Genomic DNA, 20,233 nt, shown 5'->3' with positions numbered 1-20,233 from the left:
AGTAATGTGATAAGATATTGTTAATGAGTTGATTAGGAATATTCTGTTTCTGCACATCTCAGGGGAAAATGAGAAAGGCCACTTATCTTTGGTTAGAGTGAATCACCATCTGTGGCCAGAAGTTCCTGTCTTGGGCTCAGCATTTCAAACTGAAGGTCAATATTAACAAGCAGAGGTTGGGGTTACCATGTTAGAAAACTTCACAGGTTGCAAAACCCGGAAAGTGACTCCATGGACGAGACTGGGGCCATTGATTGTGCTGTTACTTCTTGATGTAGAGCTCTGCAGTGCAATAGAAATCTAAAAGCCATTCTTCAGAAACATGTAAGCAAGGAAGAGCCAGGTGGGATTTCCCTCTTCGGTCCATGCCATTTTTCTTAGACTATGAAAAGTGCAACTTAATACCAGGTGACAGCCCTGAAGAGTCGCTTCCTTTTTCTAGCCCTGAACCAAACAAAGCCAAAGGTTTTTGTCGCCTCCTAATCATTAGCAATCCTTGGCATATGGCTGAGAGTGTCAGGTTTCTGGGCAATTTTCCTTAAGGTTAATTGCATTCTCTTTGTCATGTCATCAGAATTGAGCAAACTATTTTCATTCCACTTCTATTTCTAATGGGAATAATGACAGGTACACATTTCCAGATACGACATGTGGAGACACGTGGAGAGGAACCTGCTGCAAATTGCTGGAAACCACCCTGCCCTCATTAGTCAGCTCCCTCTTCTGTTCCTACTCAGGAGTGGAAACTGCAAGTGGCCACACAGGTGCCAGAGGTTGGGTGAGTAGAGAAGCTGGTAGTGGTGCAGGAAGCAGAGAAACAGAAAACCTTCTCCTCCCCAAATCCAGACTTCAGTGTGACCTTTGGGAAGGTCAGCCAACATGGGCCGAAAATGAAATGAATATGCATATGGATATTGTGTGCACATTTACAGTCATATTTACCTGCCTTATTCCACTAAATATTTGAAGCAACTTAATAAAATACAGTCCATGCCCCCAAAGAGTCCACAGTCTAATCCAGAAAAAGATCTCTAAGTGTATCCCTGCTATGTGAGACACCACAGAGTGAGTGTGGCAGGAGCATAACTGACCCCTGTAGGGTTTTGTTTTGTTTTTTTTTTTGTAGACGAAGTCTCGCTCTGTCAGGCTGAAGTGCAGTGGCGCTATCTCGGCTCACTGCAAGCTCCGCCTCCCGGGTTCACACCATTCTCTGCCTCAGCCTCCCCGAGTAGCTGGGATTACAGGCGACTGCCGCCACCACGCCCGGCTAATTTTTTAAGTATTTTTAGTAGAGACGGGGTTTCACCGCGTTAGCCAGCATGGTCTTGATCTCCTGACCTCGTGATCCGCCCGCCTCGGCCTCCCAAAGTGCTGGGATTACAGGCGTGAGCCACGGCGCCCGGCCGACCCCTGTAGGGTTTTAAAGGAGAGAGGAGGCATCCCAGAGGGCAAAAAGGGCTTCATTCACGGAAAAAGCAACTGAGCTGGGCAGAGCACAGACGGAATTTGAATTGGAGGCCAGAGGCAAAGGGAACTCCAAGTGGAAGAAGAAGAAATGGCATGAACAAAGGGATTGAGAAGGAAAAGGACAATATGGTTTGGAGAGAGGTCAGTAATCCATTTTTTTTTTTTTTTTTTTTTTTTTTTGGTTAGAGCACAGAGCTATCTCCAGTAGTAGCAAGTAGTAAGAGGTCAGGGTGAACAGATAGTGGGTTTTGGAACAAGACTGGGTTTAAATCTTGCCCACTGCACTGTTCTGTAACAGATGCTGTCAATGCTCATATCCCCTCGGGGTTATTGGCACAGTTCCAGAAACCTGACAGCTTCCTCGCCTCTGCCTATGGGGTATATCCTGGCTGACAGCTTGTGCTTGGCTTGTGGCAGGGCAGGTGGACTTGCTGGGGAGTTAACATCTCAAGAACAAGTCTCAACCAAGGAGGGATAGGAATCGGTGGAAAACTAGTCCAGCTCCTTAGCTCACAGTGCAGAGCTCTGTTCTACAGGCTCTCAGGGGGTCTGCAGCTGTGCTGAGCCCCAACTGCTCACAGTGCTGACTCACTCATCACATTACTGACCCTCTACCCTGACCCTTCCTTGGGCTTCCTGGAACCCAAGTCTTCATCTTTGTGGTCTGATTTTGGAAAAACTCAAACTAAGACACTCTTTAATGCTCAGTTTGCTCATCTGTCAAATGTGGATAATAATGTCCACCTGAATAACTGTTGTGAGATAAGATAATGGATATAAAGAACCTAGCAAAGTGCCTGACATAGTAAGTGCTTCACAAATATTGGCTATTCAATAAATGTTAGAGATCCTTACATTCTGGGCTGTTTGATAGTGGGAACTGCCAAAAGACTTTAAGTAATGGAGTGCTTTGAGGAGACTACCATGGCCTTCCTTAGAGGACCCTGGCCTTCTTTGGAGAAACTTAGTCTTGAATGTAGGACCCTGGCCTTCCTTGTATATCCCTAGTCTTCATTATTGAATTCTTGCCTTCATTGTAGGATATCCGATATCCATTTCTCCACGTGTTCCAAGCGCAAGAGAGGTTTACATGTTTCTGCCATGTGACTCGTTCTGGCCAATGGTTGTGAGTGGAAGTTAGTGTCATTTCTTGGACAGAACATTTGTCAGTGTGAGATCCTTCTGTCCACTTTCCTCCTCTATCAGAAACTGACAAAATTCTAAGTAGTGGAGCTTGGGTCACTCAGTAAAGATGCTTCAGAGATCAGTCTCTTATAATCTACCATGGCAGTGTAGCATGAACCACAAGTAACATTTGTTTCAAGCCATTGAGGTTTGTGGCTGCTTGTCGCTGCAGCATAATCTAGCTTACCCCGACTAATACAGACGGGTATGAATCAGAAAGACTGAAAGTAAGTTAGTTAGGAGTCTATTACAGGTTTCAAGTAAAAAGAATCTGAAATAAGACCTGGAAACTGAAATGTGCGGGGGAAAAAGAAAGAGTAATTGCCAAGGAAGAAGAATTAGCAGGTAGAGAAGGAGAGGAAAGGAATTAAAGATGATTCCAGGATACAAGCTTAGCAAACTGAAAGGAAGATGGTATCAAAAAAGAAAGAGACAAGAGGGGTGTCAGGGAGGCTGGTTTGCTATGAGACCTGAGTTTAAAGAGGTTCTGCTTCGTACCACCAAAGGAAGCCTTCCTATTCTCACTCCCCCATAAGGGCAGGAATTGGGGGATTAATAAGGAGCTGAACCACCAAGCATTTCTCTAAGGTTACCCTCATAAAAGCATGTGGTGATCACAGACCCAGTTATAGGACATAAAGGTGGGGTAGCTTCTACTTGGGGCTTCTACCTTATAACACAGTGCTTTCCCTACCACTCAAAACCACCCCAATATTGAGGAAACAACACACGTCTGGTCTACAGAGCCAGAGGAGCAGTTGCTCAACAATTTGGTTAATTTAATATTGTCTAGACAACTGAAATATGTAACTTGTTAAAGAAAAAACAAATATTTGTAATCTTCTCTTTTCTTATAGTCTGAGAGTGTTTTACCACAAGAAAATTAGCATTTAGGCTGTCCTAAGCTTCATTATGTAACTGAACAATACCACTTCTCTCCAATAATTGGTAAGAGTCCTATATTTTCTCAGCTTGTGAACCAAAGCATTAGGAACTCAAAATTCCACTCTCAAATCTTAAATGTGAACTATTCAGTCAAACTCTTGGCTATTATAAAGTTGTATGAAATCATTTAGTTTTTCTAGTTAAAGTACAATTGTGAAAGGAGGGCCTTCTATTTGATCAGATGGCTAGAATAATAATATGCATAATAAATTATATCACAGTGGAGACCCTATCTTTCCTGGCAATATGTTTTTTCCATTTTCCAGTTTTGAAACTGACCATCTTTCTTTCATAACCCCAAAAGTTACAGCTATTTTACTAATTATATTGAAAGTGCTAGAAGATGTCATGAAAATTGGATAATACAATAAAACAGCCTTACCACATATTTAAACCCTTTTATCTTTAACAGTTTTTTTAAATCTGCAGACCATCTAACCTGTGCAGTGAATTTTCATTTATATAAAACTACATTAATAAAAATCTATATTAAGAAATTACACTGAAAAAGCAGTTCATAATGTACCTTTCAGCTTTATAATTAGTTCTGTAATCTGTAATCAGATGATTTAAATCTAATATAGTTAAATTACAAACTAAGTAATTTCTATTTCCAACAGGAATCATTATATCTTTGGAATTTTCCAAAGCGTTAATGAGTTTTAGAGAAATTATTATATTTCTCACTCACTATGTTCCCAGAAGTTAGCACAATACCTGGCATATGGTACTTAAATAAACAATTGCTAAATGAATACATGGATATGTATACATTAATGACTGATTAGCAAAATCACATCAATTTGTCATTGCCCCCACTTAGGGCATGGAAGATACTCATTTCCACATCTCAGCTTAGAACATGCATCAATTTCCTTCTGACTGGTTGGGAGTTCATTGCAACTAGATGATGCCTCTGCCTTACCGGTCATTAAATAGAAACATGCTTGTCTTGGCCGGGTGCAGTGGCTCACACCTGTAATCCCAGCACTTTGGGAGGCCAAGGTGGGCAGATCACTTGAGGCCAGGAGTTTGAGACCAGCCTGAGCAACATGGCGAAGCCCAATCTGTACAAAAAGTACAAAAATTAGCTAGGCATGGTGGTGCACACCTGTAGTCCCAGCTGCTCAGGAGGCTGAGGCAGAAGGACTGCTTGAGTCCAGGAGGCAGAGGTTGCAGTGAGCCAAGATTGTGCCACTGCCCTCCAAGTTGGGCAATACAGCGAGACCTCATCTCAAAAACAAACGAAAAAAAAGGAGGTCTGCATTGAACCTACTGCCAACTAGGCTCTGTGCTAGGCACATATATGCCTTAACTCATAGTAGCATTATATGCCATAAACCATAAAACCCCAAAAGGTAAATGATTTATCCCCATTTTACACATGAAAGAAAAAAACTGAAGCTCAGAAAGATTATGGAAACTGACCAAGGTCACAAATCTAGGAGGTAGAATTGTGAAGTACATCTACCTGACTTCAAGATCTATTACCTAGGACTAATCACATTGTTAGCAATAGTGATCCTGGGAGACAAGAATTTTGTAAACCAAAGTGCCATACAAATACAAAGCTATTGTTATCATAATCTGTCAATTTCCTGTATTTCTATCATTGCCCTCATAGACTCTCTTGTCTGAAGTTGATGAATACCATTTAATATATCAGTCAAGTACTTTATTTTGTCAGGGCCCTGTGGTAGGCTCTGGCCAGGCCTGCTGTGTTCAATCCCCTCTCAGTCTGTTTAGATTGGACATGACTGCCTGCGTATATTCACACATTGGTCACCATCTCATAGGCGCAAAGTCGCTATTCAGGAGTGATGTCTACTCACTATTTTATAATCTGTGTAAACTGTAACAAGATGGTGCTGATGGCAAAGTATCCCAAAATCAGATATTCAATCCAGAGATATAGCTTCCTAGTGGCAATATATCTACAAAAAGTAAATTTACTGGGGTTTCAAGGTGACATGGCTAAGGATGATATAGGCTTGGTAAACTCCTACCTAGGGCTTTCCATGCCCTGACAAAACCTCATTCCTGGTGGGAAGTCCACCATGGCCACTAAGTCAAGCATTTTTTTCCTTGAGGAGCTGGATAACTTGGGAAGGTGTGCTCACCTCTTACTTCCCTTAGGCTGATACCTCCTGATACATTTTGCTGAGAACCTATTATGTGTGCTCATTGGAATCGACTATAAGAGGTAAAAGATTTATGTGTCAGAGTAATGTCTCCAACCATCCTTCTGTAGAGCAACTTCAGCCTGGAAAAGCAGAAATGAGATGCGGCCAAGAAAAAGACTCCAGCCCAGCCTGCCTTGGTTCTAACCCTGACTGTTACTTAACCTCTTTCTGGCTCAGTCAAGAAACTTGAGCACTGCAAGATGATCATGCGGAATACCTACTTCAAAAGGATGTTAAGAGGAATAAAAATGTTCTTGTTTCTAAGTGCTTGAAATGTAGCTGGCATATAATTAAGCTATACAAATGTTTACTTTTTTTTTGAAATGCTGAGTTTACTGATCACTCTAATTTTTATGTATGTGTGTCATTACAGAAGATTCAGGCTTTAGCGATGACTGGAGGGTCATTCGCTGGAAAGAATTTCATCATTTGGAACTAAATCATGGTGAGCAAAAGAAAGTCTTCCTAAGTCATATGGTTTGACTCTGTGTCCCCATCCAAATCTCATCCGAATTCTAATTCCCAAAAGTTGTGGGAGGGAGGTGATTGGATCATGGAGGCAGGTCCCTCCATGCTTTTCTGGTGATAATGAGTGAGTCCCCAAGAGATCTGATGATTTTATAAGGGGCTCTTTCCCCTTCACTTTCTCTTCTCTCTCCTGCTGCCTTGTGAAGCAGGTGCCTGCTTCGCCTTCTGCCATGATTGTGTTTCCTGAGGCTTCCCCAGCCATGCAGAACTGTGAGTCAATTAAACCTCTTTTCTTTATAAATTACTTAGTCTGTGGCAGTTCTTTATAGCACTGTGAGAATGGACTAATACACTAAGTTACTTCCTGAATAGACCAATGGCCTCCATTCCCTCTGTCAAACATACAACACTGACCCTGAAGGTAGCTTGGGCTGGCTGGGGATGAACTCTCTGTATGGCCCTGGTGCATCACCTCCCCCACCCACTTCCACCCTCCCTGCTAATGTGGAGTGTGTGTAGAGTGCAGAGTTACCATGAGGCCATTGTGATAGTCCTGGTCACTGTTTTGATCACATGATTTTTTATTTTGTAAATGAATGAAATACAAGTACAACAAGAAAAAGTTTCTGTAAAAACTAAGGTGATTCCTTTAGAATAACTCCATAAAGGTCATTCTGAAAAACAATTGCTGCAACTCTAAAAGATGGAGAAATCTAGAAGCATTCTGCACTTTGATCATGCACTGGGGCTGCAGTTTGTGCTTGAAGGATTACCAAGAGCTCCAATTGGTGGGCTCTCATTTGTTTAAAAAAGTTCCCATTGCTATTTTGAAGTGAAAAAATATATAATAAAATCTACGTGAAAATCATCCCCTTAACTTCTACAATCAACTAACAAATCCAAATTGGACTGGACAAGAGAGTTTCTACTGTAATTATATGAAAATAGTTGCTCTTGATAACAATTGAGTCTTGTTTTTTCTTTATAACAGAGCTATTGTCACTACTTTAAATATGAGCAGAATGGGGTATGGATCAGGTCTATAAAGCTTTCTATGTTTATGTATTTTGAATATACATAGTTATTATTGCCTATTATCTACATCAAAATGGAGAGTTTATTTGGTGATGTCTTTATCTTCTCAAGATTATTTACAATTAGAGTGACTCCAGCAACTACTGAAGCTAACTCCACTGCACTTCCTCTAGTGGCAGCGTACATTTCAACCATTACAACAACCCAGTCTTTGCTGGTGCTTGAGAATTGAATCAAGCTATTTGCCAGGAAACAAGAGAATTTCAGCAGGAGAAGAGAGCGTTCACAATGTCAGTGATGAATGAGAAGACCATAGTGCAGGCAAACAAAAGAAAGCAGCAGGCCTGCTGGAGCTCCCTATCTGAAGGCTTGGGGTTCCAGCACTCTAAAGCAGGGTTCAGCAAACCACAGCCCATGGACCACATTTGGCCCTCACCTTGTATCCATAAATAAAGTTTTATTGAAAAGCAATCATGCACATTTATTTACATATAGCCTGTGGCTGCTTTTGCTCTACAATGGTGGAGCTGAGTAGTTGCAAGAAAGACCCTATAAATAGAAATAAAAGTGAATAAAATATGTATTGTCTGACCTGTTACAAAAAAAAGTTTGTTAACCCTGGCTCTAAAGGATCCATTCTACACAAGGCAGAGCTCTATTATGAGGTATGACTGTAACTGTGTTTTAAAAAAGTGTTCTGGAACCTTGCCACAGTAGATTAATTCCTCAAGGTTATCCCCAACAATGAGAGGCAAGCCAAGTGATTAACTAAGCCACTGACACTGTCCTATGACACAAATTTCTCCTCTGTCTCCCCTTCAGTAGTGCCTCACTTTGGAGTCGGCTGAGAAGATCATTCCAGACGGGAGTTTTGACACTGTACCAATGCACTGTCTTCACATCTACACTGACACCGCTGCCTTTCTACCTGCAGGTGTCTGTGGCTTACAAGCTGGTGCCTCCCACAGACCCTGTAGTTTGGAGCTAATGAAGAGCTGAGAAGGTAGGTTTGGCTGTGACTAGAGAGCAGGGACAACCTCTCCACACGTCATTCGTTTCTCCAGGCACGGAACCGTATTACAAACCTGGGCTGAGGGTTCATTGCCTCTAAATGTAGAAGCAAAGACTAAATTCAAAGGCAAGAACTACTTAATGAAAACAGAAGCTCCACTACATATGTGTTTCTTCTACCTACCCCATGGAGTCAGAGAGGTGGTGGATCTAACAGAGACAGCTGTAGACCAGGGGTCAGAAGACTTGGGTCCTTGTCCTGATTCTACCACTAACTAGCTGCATGACCTCAGACAAGTGACCTGTCTGCCCTAGACCAGGCAGGGTTGAACAGTTACCCCCAAAGTCCCTTCTAGTGCTAAAATTCTAAGATTGTACCACGCCAGCCTTAGGAGGCTATGCTGTTACTACCAGTGCCTGGCACATAGCAGGCACTATATAAATGTTAATTATCATTATTGTTATGTAAAGGCACAATGCATGCCTTTATATGTAAACGTGGATTCTTCCCCATTATAACAATGAATGATCTAGAAGCAAATTATAACAACCGGGTATAACCATAAGCAATGAGGACTGTAATTCCTACCAGTCTTCTTCTCAGCACAAATGAACAAAGCTTTTCCCCCCTCCCTCTCCAGTAATTGTTGGAGGTAGTTCTTGGATCCAAATCCCAAGCCCTTCCAGAATATCTGCAATTGGAGAACTGGTCATTCAATCAAAAGACTGTAGACTGTACTGTGATGTAAATTTTTTTCTTCCCCACTGAAAATCCCAGGCCAGGCATGGTGGCTAACACCTATAATCTCAGCACTTTGGGAGGCCTAGGTGGGCAGATCACTTGAGCTCTGGGCAATATAATGAGACCTCGTCTCTACTAAAAATTCAAAAACGATTAGCCTGGTGTGGTGGCACATGCCTGTAGTCCCAGCTATTCAGGGGGCTGGGGCTGAGGTGGGAGGATCACTTGAGTCTAAGAGGCTGAGGCTGCAGTGAGCCCTGATTGCACCACTACCAGCCTGGGTGACAGAAGAAGACCTTGTCTCAAAAAAAAAAAAAAAAAAAAAAAAACAGTGCAGGTTGGGAATGAGAACTGGGATTCAGGATTTGGAGTTTCCTAATATATTTTGCCTTCTTCCCATGATATATACGGTGTATAAACCTGGTAGGGGGAAGGAACAGTTGTCAATCAAAATGGTAAATGGCATTCAGTCTTAAGTTTCTAAATAAAGTTAGCAATTATGGGTATAGCCAAAATGTGAGTGCTTGCCTTAACCTCTGGGGCCTCACCATTTCCAGCTACCAGGATCTGCAACTTTTTGCCTGAGGGTCTTCTCAGAAGACACAGAAACTGCTCTGCCTATAAGCCTTGAAGTGCCAGGGAATTAACACCTACCTTCCCACAACTCTCTCCCCAGTGACTGATAGCATTGATAACAATACCCCAGCTTCACCCCTCAGGTGGGATAACTGAGCTGCTTGTTCTATACCATGTTATAGAGTTTCTCCCATGAGTTTAGGTTCTAATCATCCACATGCAAATTGCTTGATAAGAAACCTTCATTGACTCCTTGTCTCACTTCCCCTTCCCTTATTTGTTTCATTTGCACCTTTCAAATAAACTATTTTCATTCAAATCTTTGTCTTAAGTTCTGTTTCTGGGAAATCCAAACTAAGACAATGGAGGTGACCTAATTAATTCTAAATTTTTAGTTTGACTAATAATCATTTTCAACTCTACTAATCAGTAAAATAGGAAGTATGAGATACAGCCAAGAAATCAGAAGAGTCTAAAACATATTGAGACCATAAAAATCAGCAAAAACCTAAACCTAAACAGAAGTGGGAAAGAATCCAAGCTTACAGTGATCTTTCCCTTTAGGTAAAACTCACTAAAGTATGAGGTTAGTTTGGGTTCATGATGACTCTCAAGAGATGAAGAATTATCTTCCCTTTATTTCATTTGTGTCCAGAAACCTTTAGATTCTTAGAATTATTTTTCCAGTTAAATTATTTTTATTAGAATAAGTAGAACAATAAAATAAATTTATCTTCTTTAGCAGCTACAGTGTATCAAGCACAGTCAATTTATTGTTGGCCAATCTTACAGAATCTGCAAGTCTTGTGTAGTAAACCCATTTTATTGGGGGAAGGTGGTAAATCATGTGGAAGGTTAATTTTCTGGCCCCATTTCACCTAGCTAGTAAAGACAGAGTCCAGATTCAAATACCTATCAGTCTTCTTCCAAATGTCATGCTCAATTTCCCCCTGTGCCACTTCCACAAAAGACATATGGCTATTACCATCAGGCACAAGAGGCATTGAGACTGAGAAAATATAATATGACACATTACTATAATTATTATATGATTAGAGTTCCCAGATTTAGCAAACAGAAACACAGAATGTCCAGTTAAATTTGAACTTCAGATAAACAATGATTTCTTTTTTCGTATAAATATGTCCCATGCAATATTTTGGATAGCTCTACATTAAAAATTATTTGTTTGATCCAATTTTTTTTTATAAAATTATTTGTTGTGTATCTGAAATTCAAATTCAGCTGGGCTTCCTGTATTTTATCTGGCAACACTAGATATGATGCTTAGCTTATCTCTTTATTTAGTTCATACTTTAATCAAAACTTAGCATAATATGTGTAACAGGACTAAGTTTTTAAAAATATTTGTGGTAAAAGTACCTAAGAAGATCTACCCTCTTAATAGATTAAGTGTAAAATACAATGTTGTTGACTCTAGGCACAAGGATGTATAAGGGATCTCTAGAACTTATTCATAAAATTTCTATTGAGTCCTGGATACCACTGCAATCATTTCTCAACACCACACAGCTATCCGTATGTCAGTCTTAACATCTTCTCATCCAAGTGGTCAGATTTGGGCCCAGGGGTAGCTCATCCTCAAAGATCATGGTTTCTCTTACACTATAGTTACTGCATGAATTTACAGCAGATGTCCTTCAGCTAGATCAGACCTAATTCTCAGAGAGTTCTGAATGCAAACTAAACACAAAAACCTTATGGTTATGCCTAAGGAGGAAAATATAAATAGGCATATATTACAAAGCTGTAGTACCAAAGGCATCAATTAGGATCCCAGCAGGAAGAGGAATTTACCTAATCAAAGAAAGATTTCAATTAGGAAACTACTTACAGAGGTGTGAGCAGCTTTAAGGAATAACTAGGGACACTGATGCACCCAGAGACCAGCACCAATAAGACATTGTTACTACCCAGGGCCAAGAGTGCAACTGGAGAGTAGTGTCATGGAGCCAGCCAGAGTTGGAAGCCATGGAGGGCCAGGGGCCGTATGTAGTTGTGGAGAGACACAGCTGTGGCCAGTGAAGCTGTACTAAGGAGAGAGGAATCAGGGGGAAGTGGGGAAAAGAAATTCTCTCCCCTGCTCTCCTTTGATCTCCTTTAGGTGCCTCCCATTGGCTGAACCCAAAGAAGCCAGGGGGCAAAGGAGTAGGTGACACAGCTGGTGAGGTCAGGCCCCATAGAACACTGAGCAGGGCAGAGAAGAGCTGACAGTAACTGTGGAGTGAAGAGCAGGATAATCGTAGCAAACTCACCAGTACGTGGGTGCACAGCAGAACATGCCGGAAACTCACTACGGGTAAAGATTTGTAGTCATTTATGTCTTCAAACTGGTAGTTTCTTTTGTTGGTAGTTCATATTTTTCCATCATCACTTTATTATAAAAATATTCAAGCATACAGAAAAGTAAAAGAATTTTCGAGTGAATATGTGTATATGCACCACCTGGCAGAATCTATACTGGCTTTATCATATATCTATCCAACAATCTGTCCCTCTCTTCATCATCAGTGTATCTTGTTTTTTTAGCTTCTTTAAAATTTTTGTTAGTTGAAAGATCAAATTGTGTATATTTATTGTGTACAACATGATGTTTTAAAGTATATATACATTGTGGAATGGTTAAATCTAGCTAATTAACAAATGCATTACCTCACATAGTTATCACTATGTTAGGCCCACTTAACATCTACTCTTAGCATTTTTCAATAATACAATATATCATCATTAACTATACTCAGCATGCTGTACAATAGATCTCTTGAACTTATTCCTAGCTAATTGTAGTTATGTATCCTTTAGCCAACATTACCCTAACTCCCTTCGCCACTAACCAACCAGCCTCTGGTTACCACCATTCTAATCTCTAGTGCTATGAGATCAACTTTTTTAGACTCCACATATGAGTGAGACCACATGGTATTTGTCTTTCTATGCCAGGCTTATTTCACTTAACATAATGCCTTCCAGGTTCATCCATGTTGTTGCAAATGACATGATTTCCTTCTTTTTATTATGGCTGAATAATATATCATTGTAGATATGTACCACATTTTCTTTATCTGTTCATCTGTTGATGAACTCTTAGGTTGATGCCATATCTTGGCTAGTGAGACTAGTGCTGTAATAAACATGGGAGTGCAGATATCTCTTCGAGGTACTGATTTCATTTCCTTTTGATATATGCCCACTAGTGGGATTGCTGGATCATATGGTAGTTCTATTAATTTTTAGATAAAGCTCCATACTGCTTTCCATAATGGCTATACTAATTTACGTTCCCACCAATAGTAAATAAAAATTCCCTTTTCTCCACATCCTCACAAACATTTGTTATCTTTTCCCTTTTTGATAACAGCCATTCTAACTGGGGTAAGATGATATCTCATTGTAATTTTGATTTGCATTTCTCTAATGATTAGTGATATTATTGAGCATTTTTTCATATTCCTATTGGCCATTTGTATGTCTTCTTTTGAGAAATGTCTATTCAGATCTTTTGCCTACTTTTTAATTGTGTTATTTGTTTTCTCATTATTGAATTGTTTTAGTTCCTTATATATTTTGGATATTAGCCCCTTATCAGATATATAGTTTGCAAATATTTTCTCCCATTCTGTAGTTTCTCTCTTCACTCTGTTGAATGTTTGTTCCCTTTGATGTGCAGAAACTTTTAGTTTGATGGATCCCATTTGTCTTTTTCCTTTTGTTGCCTGTGCTTTATCCCAAAAATTATATCCAAAAAAAAATCATTGACCAGAGGTTGGGCACGGTGGCTCATGCCTGTAATCCTAGCACTTTGGGAGGCCAAGCCAGGTGGATCATTTTAGGTCAGGAGTTCGAGACCAGCCTGGCCAACACGGTGAAACCCCATCTCTACTAAAAATACAAAAATGAACTGGGTGTGGTGGTACACACCTGTAATCCCAACTACTCGGGAGGCTGAGGCAGGAGAATTGTTTGAACCCACGAGGTGGAGGTTGCAGCGAGCTGAGTTTGTGCCACTGCACTCCAGCCTGGGTGACAGAGCAAGACTTGTCTCAGCAAAAAAAAAAAAAATCATTGACCAGATCAGAGTTATAGAGCTCTTTGCCTATGTTTTCTTCTGGTAATTTAATAGTTTTGGGTCTTAGATTTAAGTCTTTAATCCAGTTTGGGTTGATTTTTGTATATCATAAGAGATAAGGGTTTAATTTCATTCTTCTGCATGTGGATGTCCAGTTTTTTTTCCTAGCATATTTATTGAATACACTATCCTTTCCCTAATGAGTGTTCTTACCACTTGTGTCAAAAATCAGCTGTCTATAGGATGTGTGGATTTACTTTTGGACTCTCTATTCTGTTCCACTGGTCTATGTGTCTGTTTTTATGCCACTACCATGCTGTTTTCATTACTATAGCTTTCTAGTGTATTTTGAAGTCAGGTAGCGTGATGCCTCCAGCTTTGTTCTTTTTGTCCAAGGTTGCTTTGGTTATTTGGGTTCTATACAAATTTTAGGATTTTTTTTCTATTTCTGTGAAGAATGTCATTGGTATATTGATAGAGATTGCAGTGAATTTGTAGATTGCTTTGGGTATTATGGACATTTTAACAATATTCTTTCTTCTAATCTGTGCATATTGGATAGCTTTCCATTTATTTGTGTCTTCTTCAATTTCTTTCACAAATATTTCATAGTTTTTCAGTGTAGAGATCTGTCACCTCTTTGCCAAAATGTATTCCTCAGTATTTCAATTTTTGTATCTATTATACGCAAGATTGTTTTCTTGACTTTTTTCAGACCGTTTGCTAGAAATGCTACTGATTTTGCATGTTAATTTTGTATCCTGCAACTTTACTGATTTTTTTTTATCAGTTCTAACAGTTTTTTAGTGGCATCTATGGTCTTCTCTATACATAAGATCATGTCATGTGCAAAGAGGGACAGTTTCACTTCTTCTTTCCAATTTAGAGCTTTTTATTTCTTTATCTTGCCTAATTTCTCTGGCTAGAACTTCTAGTACGATGTTTAATAAGTGTAGGGAAAATGGACATCCTTATCTCATTCCAGATCTTAGAAGAAAAGCTTTCAACTTTTCCTTGTTCAGTATATTGGCTGTGGGTTTGTCATATACAGCCTTTATTATGTTGAGGTACATTCCATCTATGCCTAATTTGTTGAGACCTTTTATGGTGAAGGAATGTTGAATTTCATCAAATGCCTTTTCTGCATTTGTTGAGATGATCATACAGTATTTGTCCTTCATTCTGTTAATGTGAGGTATCACATTTATTGATTTGTATATATGGAACCATCCTTGCATCCCAGGGATGAATCCTACTTGATCATGGTGAATGATTTTTTAATACACTGTTGAATTTGGTTTGTTAATTTTTTGTTGAATATTTCTGTATTCAAGTTTGCTGGGGATATTGGCCTGTAGTTTTCTTTCTTGTTATATCCTTATCTGATTTTTGGTATCAGGGTACTGCTAGGCTTGTAGAATGAGTTTGGAAGTATTCCCTCCTCTTAAATTCTTTTAGAGGAGTTTGAGAAAAATAGGTATTAGTTGTTCTTTAAATGTATGGGTAGAATTCACTAGTGACACCATCAGGTTCTGTGCTTTTCTTTGATGGGAGACTTTTGATTACTGATTCAATCTCCTTACTCATTGTTGGTATGTTCAGATTTTCTATTTCTTCATAATTTAATCTTGATAGGTTGTATGTGGGCAAACATTTATCCATTTTTTCTAGATTATCCAATTTGTTGGTGTATAATTATTTATAGGAGTCTCTTGTGATCTTTGTGTTTCTGTTGTATCACAGTAATACATCCTTTTTCATCCTGATTTTTATTTATTTACTCTTCTCTTTTTTTTTCTAGTCTAGCTAAAAGTTTGTCAACTCTATTTATCGTTTTAAAAAAACCAGCTCTTTGTTTTGTTGATCTTTTTATTGTTTTCCTGGTTTATATTTCATTTATTTCTGATCTAGTCTTTATTACTCTCTTCTACTAATTTTGAGTTTAGTTTATTTTCTTGTTCTTCTAGTTTCTTGAGGTACAATGTTAGGTTATTTAATTGATATCTTTCTTCCTTTTTCATTAGGCATTTATTGCTAAAATATTCCCTCTTATTCATATAAAGCATATATTGCTTTATCATATAGGCTTTGATATGTTGTAATTCTATTTTCATTTTTCTCAAGAAATAGTTCAATTTATCTGATTGGTTTGGCCCTACATCCCTATCCAAATCTCATCTTGTTGCTCCCATAATTCCAATGTGTTGTGGGGGCCCAGTGGGAGATAATTGAATCATGGGGACAGGTCTTTCCCATGTTGTTCTCGTGGTAGTGAGTAAGTCTCGTAAGATCTGATGGTTTTAAAAAGGGGAGTTTCTCTGCACAAGCTCTTTTTGCCTGCTGCCATCCATGTAATACATGACTTGCTCCTCCTCGCCTTCCCCCACAATTGTGAGGCTTCCCCAGCCATGTGGAACTGAAAGTCCATTAAATCTTTTTCTTCCCAGTCTCGGGTATGTCTTTATCAGCAGCTAGAAAATGGACTAATAAATTATCTTTTAATTTTTTCATTGACCCATTGGTGGTTCAGGAGCAAGTTGTTTAATTTCCATGTGTTTGCGATTTTCCCAATGTTCCTCCTGTTCTTTATGTCTAGTTTTATACCATTGTGGTCTGAAAAGATACTTAATATAATTTCAGTCTTCTTAAATTTGTTAAGACTTGTTTTGTGGCCTAATATATAATGTATTCTGAAGAATGTTCCATGTGCAGTTAAGAAAATTGTGTATTCTGCAACTGTTAGATAGAATGTTCTATATGTGTTTGTTAGGTTCAGTTGGTCTGGAATGCAGTTTAAATCCAGTGTTTCTTTGCTGATTTTCTGTCTGCCCATTGATGAAAGTGGGATTTTGAAGTCCCTTACTATTCATATTGCTGTATTGCAATCTATCTCTTCCTTCAGTTCTATTAATATTTGCTTTATATATTTATGTACTCTGATGTTGAGTATACATATATTTACAACTGTTATATCCTCTTGCTGAACTGACTCCTTTATCATTATATACTGACCTTTTTTGTCTCTTTTTATAGTTTTTGACTTAAAGTCTATCTTATCTGATATAAGCATAGTTACTACTGTTCTCTTTTGGTTTCCATTTGCACAGAATATCTTTCTGCATCCATTCACTTTCAGCCTATATGTGTCTTTACAGGTGAAGTGAGCCTCTTATAGGCAGTGTATAGATGGGTCTTGTTTTTCAAGCCACTTTATGTCTTTTAATTGGAGAATTTGATCAATTCATATTCAAAGTAATTAATGATAGGTACACACTTATTACCACCATTTTAAAATTGTTTTCTAGTAGATCTTTTCACCTTTTCTTACCATATTTCTTTCTGGCTAAGTAGTTTTCTCTGGTAGTATTTTTGATTCCTTGCCTTTTGTTTTTAGTGTGTATATTATAGGTTTTGCTCTGTGGTTATCACGAGTCTTACAGAAAACATCTTATAGTTATAACAGGTTATTTTAAGCTAATAACAACTTAACTTTGGAAAAAAAAATCTCTACACTTTAACTTCACTACCCCTCCACATTTTGAATGTTTGATGTCACAATTTACATTTTTATATTTCATATCCCTTAACAAATGATTGTAGTTATTATTAAACAGTTTGCCTTTTAACCTTAATACTAAGGATGTAAGTGATTTATACACCACCATTACAGTATTAGAGTATTCTGAATTTGACTGTGTACTTACTTTTACCATTCAGTTTTATACTTTCAGATGTTTTTTTATTACTCATTGGCACCCTTTTCTTTCAGCCTGAGGAACTCCCTTTAGCATTTCTTGTAAGACAGGTCTGGTGGTGATAAATTTCCTCAGCTTTTGTTTGTCTGGGAAAGTCTTTATCCTTCATTTCTGAAGGACAGCTTTGCTGGGTACAGTATTCTCAGTTGGCCGTTTTTGTCCTTCAAAACTGAGTATATCATCCCACCCTCTCTTGGCCTGTAAGTTTTTTCCTGAGAAGTCTGCTGCTAGGCATATTGGAAATCCCTTATATGTTATTTGCTTCTTTTCTCTTGCTGCTTTCAGGATCCTCTCTTTGTCTTTGATCTTTGACAGTTCGATTATAATATGTCCTGAGACAGCCTTATTTGGATTTAATCTGATTAGAGACCTTTGGCATTCCTGTAATTTGATATTTATATCTTTCTCCCGGTTTGAAAAGTTTTCTGTTATTATTTCTTTAAATAAGCTTTCTACCCCTTTGTCTTTCTTCTACTCCCTCTTGAATGCCAATGACTCAAACATTTGCTTTTTTGATGCTATCCCATAAATACTGTAAGCTTTCTTCATTCTTTTTTTCATTTTTTCTTTTTAATCCTCACTGTATATTTTCAAATATCTTCAAGTTCACAGATTGTTTCTTCTGTTTAATCAACTTTGCTGTCGATATATTTTTCATTTTGTTCATTGTATTTTTCAGTTACAATATTTGATTTTTTAATATTTCTCTATTAAATTTATCATTCTGGTCACTTAATCTTTTCTTCATTTCATTTAACTGTTTCTATGCATTTTATTGAAGTTCATTGAACTTCCTTAAAACAGCTACTTTGAATTTTTTGTCAGGAAGTTCATAGCGCTCCATCTCTTCAGGGTTAGTCACTGGCACCTTATTTTGTTCATCTGATGATGTCATGTTTCCCTAATTGTTCTTGATCATTTTGGTCATGTGTCAATGTCTGCACATTGATGAAGCAGATACTTATTCCAGTGTTCACAGTCTAGCTTTGTCTAGGAATGTCCTTCAATAGTAAGCCTATCTAGAGATTTTGGGCAGGTTGTCAGGGTGTGGTCCCCAAGACTGCAACTACTGCACACATTGCAGTGCATGGGGGCCCTCTAAGCCCAGGTCTGTCACAGCCAGCACAGTGCCAAGCTGAAGTCCCATGGCTGCTAAAGCTGTCACAGCACTGGGCTAGAATCTCATGGCTGCTGAGGCTGCTGCAGTGCTGACGTGTAACCAAAGCCCATGGCCACTGAAGCTAGTACAGCACTGGGGCATGCCCAAAAGTCACACCTTCTGAGGCCTTCCTGTCACTAGGGATTATCTGGAATCCAAAGCCTCTGTAGTTGGCCAGCAGTGATGCAGGCCAGAACTTGAGTCCATCTTGCAGGGGCTGTGTTCCCATCTGGTGTTGGGATAGGTCTAGGGGCTATGTCTGTGGGTATCAGCCTGTCATCGGGCTGTGTAGGACTTCCCAGTGCTGGATTTTACTGTGGTGACCCCAGTATTAGAGTGCAAAGCAAAGTCCTATGCTTATTTCTCTTTCTTTCCCTCAAGTGTATGGTATGTCTCTCCATGATGTGCTGCCTATTGCTGGGGAAGGGGTGACATGGGTAATATATAACTGTCCTTCCTACCTTCTTCAATTTGTCTTTTCTTATTGTTGTGCTATAACTAGGTACAGTGATCTCTAACCTGGTTTCTCTAGCTCTTGTGAAGTATTTTCATGCATGGATAGTTATTCAAATAGATGTTTATGCAGGGGAATGATTGCTGGAGAGTCCTATTCCACCATCTTATACCATCCTCCTCTTCTAAATCTTATTTTTTTAAATGTATTTCAAAGTAAATTTCAGACATTGGTACATGTATCGCTAATACTTCACCACTTCAAAACAATTTAGTTTATTTTTAACTGCTGTTATAATGCAGGTTACTTTTAGGTTATACACAGACACACACAGACACACACACACACACACATACACACACCTCTCAAAAAGTCAACTGATTAATGTTTCAGTCAATTGGTTGCTTTCAATAGGACTTACCAGGAGTATTCATTTTTATCAGGCATGTTGGTTCTTAAAAAACAAAGAATGAAAAATCCTTTGCAAACACTCTAGCTTTTGGCTGCTTTGCTTTCAAGGGAATACAGAATTGATCTTCATAAGGAAGCCAGGGCCAGTACAATAAAATTGAAGAAGAACGTTGAAGAACTGGAGTACTGTTTTACTTATGACCTCACAGTTAGATATCATTATGGCAGACTGGACTAGCTTTATCCGTTTTCCTGCAACTTGACCTTTTCAATCATACCGCCAATGCCGTTCCCACACAAGCCTCTCTTTCCTTTGGTTTTAAAGACAAATGGGGGAAGGAGGATTGTTGAACACTGGATTATTTTAACCCCTCCCCACCTACTACTTTTCAGTGTATGAGTAAACGGTATTGCCTTTGCTTCTTAGCCTCCAAAGACATTATAAAGCAAGTCTGAGGCAGCCCCATGCATTACTTCAAGCTCTACCTGTTCTCTAGGTATTGAACATGACATATTTCACAGCACAGACTCAATCAGAGTCTCCTTAAAACCCCACTATTCCAATAGCCTTTGGCAGCATGTAGGTGGGATTTAAATTATATATTGCTTCAAAGTGACTCCCTGGGGCATTCACTTCTCTGAATCATACTGAAATGTGGATTTTCAAATGTCTGCATGTGTTGTGCAAAAATGTTGGCACATGGCAGTGACACTTTTTCTGTATGAAATGAATTCAGAAGCTGGGAGTAGGATCA

At 39.0% G+C, this 20,233-nt stretch overlaps 1 protein-coding gene and 1 long non-coding RNA gene across 2 annotated transcripts in view; one reads left to right on the top strand and one right to left on the bottom strand.

Annotated features, from left to right (window-relative positions):
- The window catches only part of EGFLAM (EGF like, fibronectin type III and laminin G domains), a 207,651-nt gene that overhangs the window by 173,965 nt on the left and 13,453 nt on the right, over nt 1-20,233 (bottom strand). The gene's annotated exons all lie outside the window — the stretch shown is intronic.
- LOC129037245 (uncharacterized) lies at nt 1,218-9,926 on the top strand. The gene is made up of 4 exons (XR_008502757.1): nt 1,218-1,608; nt 5,849-6,518; nt 8,106-8,286; nt 9,594-9,926. It is a non-coding gene; the product is annotated as an uncharacterized LOC129037245 (long non-coding RNA).

The sequence above is a fragment of the Pongo pygmaeus genome, chromosome 4 (assembly GCF_028885625.2).
Source record: "Pongo pygmaeus isolate AG05252 chromosome 4, NHGRI_mPonPyg2-v2.0_pri, whole genome shotgun sequence".
Taxonomy (NCBI): Eukaryota; Metazoa; Chordata; class Mammalia; order Primates; family Hominidae; genus Pongo; species Pongo pygmaeus.
This window is presented reverse-complemented; position numbering and strand designations above follow the sequence as displayed.